The sequence below is a fragment of the Balaenoptera ricei genome, chromosome 5 (genome assembly GCF_028023285.1).
Source record: "Balaenoptera ricei isolate mBalRic1 chromosome 5, mBalRic1.hap2, whole genome shotgun sequence".
In the NCBI taxonomy this organism is placed as follows: domain Eukaryota; kingdom Metazoa; phylum Chordata; class Mammalia; order Artiodactyla; family Balaenopteridae; genus Balaenoptera; species Balaenoptera ricei.
The window spans coordinates 38,548,869-38,554,913 of NC_082643.1; positions in this window are offsets into that span (position 1 = coordinate 38,548,869).

Genomic DNA, 6,045 nt, shown 5'->3' on the forward strand with positions numbered 1-6,045 from the left:
AGGCATGGGGATCTCTATTGGTGACACTGCCTTTGGGGCCAGAGGGAACAGACAATAGTCCTGGAGGGCCTATGGCCAGGGCCCTCCACTGATACCAGCAGGAGGCGACTCCCTCTCCTGCAGGCGGTCAGGGATATCAGAACGCTGAGACTCCCCTGACCTCAGTGTTTTGTATTCTCTCTCTTTCCAGATGGGTAACCAAACCCCTGGCCTCACGCTGCCCTACATTCCCTTAGGCTGCATCCTCGAGAACTGGTCAGCCTTTGACCCTGACACCCTAAAGAAAAAGAGAATAATCTTTTTCTGCAATAACTCTTGGCTCCAGTATAAGCTGGGGGACCAAGAAGAGTGGCCCTCAAATGGTAGCATTAACTTTAATACCATCCTTCAACTAGATCTATTCTTCAAATGACAAAGAAAATGGAGCGAGATTCCCTATATTCAAGTCTTTTTCACTCTTAGAGATAGGTTAGACCTCTGCAAGACTTGTAAAATTGACTCTGCTGTGCTGGCCCTGATGGGACTGCCCCCATCCTCTCCTCAAGAGGATCCACCTGAGCCAGGCCATGCCAAAAAGGAACCTGAGCCAGATGAGAGCAAAAGGAGAAAATCTTTAAACCTGGGGATGGCACTAAAACCACCCCATCCTCCATCTATTTCCCTTTGCTACCAACAGCCCCCTTACCACCTTACCTGGGAAATCTGACTCTCACAAGGCCTCCCCCTAGAATTTGCCCTTTGGTGGAGGCAATGGGCGAATTCAGACCCCAACTCATTCAGAAGACTTTTACCCTCTAGAGTTGAAGCAGATCAAACAGGAACTAGGTAAATTTTCTGATGATCCTGACCACTACACTGACAACTTCCAATACTTAACCTTGGCTTTTGACTTAGCCTGGAAGGATGTCATGATAATCTTGGGGCAAACTCTATCAGATACTGAGAAGGAAAAGGTCCTGAAGGAGGCCCACAACTTTGCGGATGGCCTCCATTTATCCAGCTCAAAATACCCTGTGGAGGAAACCATCTTTCCCAGTATGGACCCTCACTGGGATTACAATAACCCCAATGAGGAATGGGAAAAGGAAAGTTTTATAATTTGTGTAAAAGCTGGACTCAAAGCAAGCAGAAGGAAACCCATTAATTTCTCAAAGTTCTCGGCCATCAGCCAGGAACCCAATGAATACCCTACAGCCTTCTTGGAAAGGTTCAAGGAGGCAATAATTAAATATACTAAACTAGGCCTGGACTCCCTTGAAGGAAAAACCATTTTAAAAGATAGGTTCCTTAACCAGTCTGCACGGGACATCAGGAGGAAGCTCCAAAACTTACGCAGGAACCCAATGTTAATCTAGGTGAACTGCTAGCTACAACCACCACTACCTTTTATAACTGGAACCAGGAGGAGGAAGTCAAGGCTCAGGAGAAGGAAAAGAGGAAAGAAAATAAGCAGGCCCAATTATTGGCAGCCCTACAGGGGCAACCCCCATCTAGAGAAACCCTGACCCATCCCAACCAAAGCCAAGACCAATGCCGGGTGTGCAGAAAGCCTGGCCTCTGGAAGAGGGAATGCCCCAACAAGGACAAGCCTCCTAAGACGCTCTGTCCAAAGTGCCAAAAAAGTGGCCATTGAGGAGCCAACTGCCCCCTGGACCAAAGGGCCCAGGGGGCCAGGGGCAGCCCCTTGGATGGCCCTGGATTGACAGGACCCTTTGTTTCAGATGTCCCCCCTGTTTAACATCAGTATTACTGGAGCCAAGGGCAAACCTGGATGTGGCAGGCAGGACCATATCTTTCTTATTGGGTATGGGGGGACATGTCCTTCTCTGGACCCTTCTCCTCTGACTCCTGTCAGGTTACAGGAGTCTCAGGTAAACTTACTACTAGACATTTTACTGTCCCTTTGTGTTGTTACTGGGAAGGATATACCTTCTCTCATTCCTTCCTGGTCATACCTGAATTATCATACCTGCTGTTACGTAGGGACTTCATGAACAAGCTGGGAACAAGACTGGTATTTGGGGGAACCAACCCAGTAACACTCCTCCAGTTCTTAGTCTTAGAGACACAGCCCCTCTGAGTACGGGCACACCAGCCTTAGTTGAGTTACCAGTAGACCCCCAGGTCTGGGCCAGTGGAATGCTAGGGAGAGCTATAACAGCCTCCCCAGTGCTTATCACCTTAAAGGCCCAGACTCTTTCCCCAATCAGAAACTATCCAATTCACTCAGAAGCCCAAAGGGGACTGCAGCCTCTCAACTTTACAACGTGGACTACTTATTCCTTACAGTTCTTCTTGCAACACCCCTATCTTACTTGTTAAGAAGCCAAACAGAGAATACAGACTGGTCCAAGACTTAAGAGCTATCAATGAGGCAGTTGTCCCACTCCATCTTGTAGTCTCCAAACCATACAACTTGTTGGGGACCATCCCAGGCACAGCCTCACCATTTACTGTGTTAGACCTAAAGGATGCCTCCTTTCCCATACCTCTGGACCCCCAGTCCTACTACCTCTTTGCTTTTGAGTGGCATGAGGAAGGGAATAGAGGACAACAACTCACCTGGACAGTCCTACCCCAAGGGTTCCGAGACAGTCCCCACTTTTTGGCCAGGGCCTGACCAAGGACCTCCAATATCTACACCTGGAGGAAGGGACTATCACCCAGTATGTGGATGACCTTCTTATCTGCTCCCTGGACCACAAGAGAGCCTTAACTCATGATACCGAGACCCTCAATTTTTTGGCTGAAAGAGGCTATAAAGTCTCTAAGTCCAAGGTCCAATTGGCACAGCAGGAAGTCAAATATCTGGGAGTAATCCTCTCTCCAGAGGAACGAAGGATCTCCCCCAATAGAATACAAGGGATTTTAGTCTGTGAACCTACTACCCGAAAACAGATCCAAGCATTTTTAGGCCTCACAGCGTATTGCAGACTATGGATTCCTAACTACTGACTAAAAGCACAACCTCTTTATGAAGGCTTAAAAGGAAAATCTGACTCTAAACCTCTGCTCTGGGGCCCTAACCAAACCCGAGCTTTCCAACAGCTAAAGACATTAGTATCCCAGGCCCCAGCCTTGAGAATCCCAAGAACTGATAGACCTTCCCAACTATTCATGGCAGAAAAACAAGGGATGGTTTAGGAGTCTTAACTCAGGAACTTGGCCCTGTCCAGAGACCTGTAGGTTATCTGTCAAAGAGACTGAACACGGTGGCCACTGGATGACCCAATTGTCTTAGGGTAGTTGCTGCCTTGGCCTTATTGGTGGAAAAAGCCTCTAAGCTTACATTGAGGCAACCCTTAACTGTATATACCTCCCATTAGGTTACCTCTCTCTTGGAAGGGAAAGGCCGTTTCTGGCTCACTGATAGCAGGATCCTCAAATATCAGGCATTACTGTTGGAGAATCCAGACCTATGTGTCATGGTCTGCTCCTCTTTAAATCCAGCTACCCTGCTCCTCCTACTCGAAGAATGTCTACCAGTTCACCAATGTGAAGATATAATATCTCATTCCTTGTTGCCCTGACCAGATCTAACTGATATTCCACTACAAAACCCCGAGGAGGTTTGGTTCACTGATGGAAGTAATTTTGTTTTCCGAAGGAAACAGGGCAGAAAACGGTGGTCTCCTTGACACAGGTTACTGAGGCCCGACTCTTCCCCCAGGGACATCAGCTCAATTGGCAGAAATAATTGCTTTAACCCAAGCCTTAACCCTGGCTGAAAATAAGGTCCTTAATGTACATACTGATTCTAAATATGCTTTTTTGGTTCTACGTGCTCATGCTGCTATCTGGAAAGAACGTGGCTACCTGATGGCCAGAAACAACTCAATTAAGTATGGACTTCAAATTCTTTCCCTCTTGGAGGCAGTCCTCAAGCCTTCCCAGGCAGCAGTGATTCATTGCAGAAGTCACCAGAAGGGTGAAGATGAAATAAAAGGAAATCGGCTACCCCATCAGGCTGCCTGACAGGCAGTCCTTCAGCCCTTTGTGATAGAGGGTGCCTTAGCTCCTTCCCTTAGTTCTTTCCCTTCCCCATCTTACCTGCCTGAGGAAATCAAATAGGCCATAAGTCATGGGTACCACCTTGACCCAGATGGATGGTACCAGAGAGAGGGCTTAACTCACCTGCCCCCATTGCTCCAATGGAAAATTATTAAATCTTTGCATGAGGCCTGTCACCTAGAGAGAGATGCTTTATACCAGATTGTTTCTTCTATTTTATCTGGAAAGGGACTTAACAAAGTAGTTAATAAGGTAAGCATATCATGCGCTACTTTTCTGACTAACAATCCTCAGGGAACTAAGCCATCCCCATTGGCCCTTCTGGCTCAGAGACACGAAACATATCCAGGGGAAGATTGGCAAATGGACTTTACAATGGTTCCTCCCTACCAAGGATTTTGGTGTTCGTGGACACCTTTGCTTTCTGGGTGGAAGGTTTCCCCACCAGGATAGAAAAAGCTTCGGAAGTAGCCCAGAAGCTTTTAACTGAAATCATCCCTAGGTTTGGCCTCCCATTGTCTCTTCAGACTGATAACGGTCCTGCCTTTGTTTCCCAAACTACTCAGCAGATATCCAAGGGTCTAGGTATTGAGTATCACTTTCATTTTTCCTGGAGACCCTAATCCTCAGGAAAGGTAGAAAGAGCCAACCAACATTTAGAGAATACCTTAAGAAAAATAACCCAAGAAACCTCCCTCAGTTGAAAGAAGCACTCCCTGTTGCTCTTTTAAGGATCAGAACAACCCCAAAGGCCTTACTTAACCTTAGCCCTTATGAAATGCTGTATGGTAGGCCTTTTTTACAAGGGGACGTACTGATGGACTCTGACACCTCTGCCATTACCTCTTATGTCACCTCCCTTGGGCAATTCCAACAAGCCCTCCAGAAATATGGGGTAAAAAAGCTTCCTTTCCCAGAGTCTCCTCCTTGCCTCTACTCTCCAGGAACACAAGTGCTCATCAAAACTTGGAAGGATGGCTTTCCTGGTTCTCAGCTTCAGTCGACCTGGAAGGGACCCTATCCAGTCTTGCTCTTTTCTCCTACGGCTGTTAAAGTACCAGGGATCACCAGTTGTATTTATCATTCCCAGGTAAAGCCCTGGACAGCCACCAAGCCCAAGGACATCTCAGCTGAGAACTTCATCTCCCCAGCTGAGAACTCCTGTGAACCTTTGGAGGACCTCCAGCTCCTGTTCAAATGAAAACTGCAAGGTAAGTACATTCTAAATCCATGAACCCACCATTCCCACAGCTGGCAGAAGTAATAGGCCTACTGTATCTCCTGACCTTTCTCATTGTGCTAGCTTTCATTCTATTCTGCATATTGTCACAAAATGAATTTGCACACTGCCTCTTATTTCCCTAATACAGCATCTCTCCTTGCAGTTATTGGACTTTGCTCCTTTCCCTTCATTTCTTCATATTTTCACCATCCACTAACACCCACTATAAATCAAGTTGCAACATTAAGCAATAAAACTGACTGTTGGATATGCCCCAAGGGAACCCAAAACCTAGAGGAACTCTACTTATTGGCATTCCCTACCTCCATTGAACAGCTGTATAAATTTTCGGGTCAATATTATGGGATGGATTACCTTTTATATGGGGGCCAAAGACAAGTGGACCCTGACTCTTTTGCCTCAGGCCTAGTCTGTGTAGGTACAGCCTCCAAGCTTCTAGGAAAGGCACAGCTTTGTTTCAAGAACATGGATGGATTGGCACCCACCTTGGGCTGGTTAAATGACTCCTTTTGTAACTATACCCTCAACTTTAATCAGACTAGCCTGGGGTGGGATCCCTGGTCAGAAGAGGATGAATACAATGTACACGAAGGTAATTACACTTTCTTTGAGGAAACTCAAGGAAGAATGCAACTAAGAAATATATTAATGAGGACCATATCCCCATAAACAGCTCAGCCCTGGGAACTGAATATGTAGGGACTGGCATGACCACTGGACACCTACTTAACCTAACCTCCCTGCAAGATCTTCCTCAAAAATATAATATAATCCAGTTAATATTCAGAAAT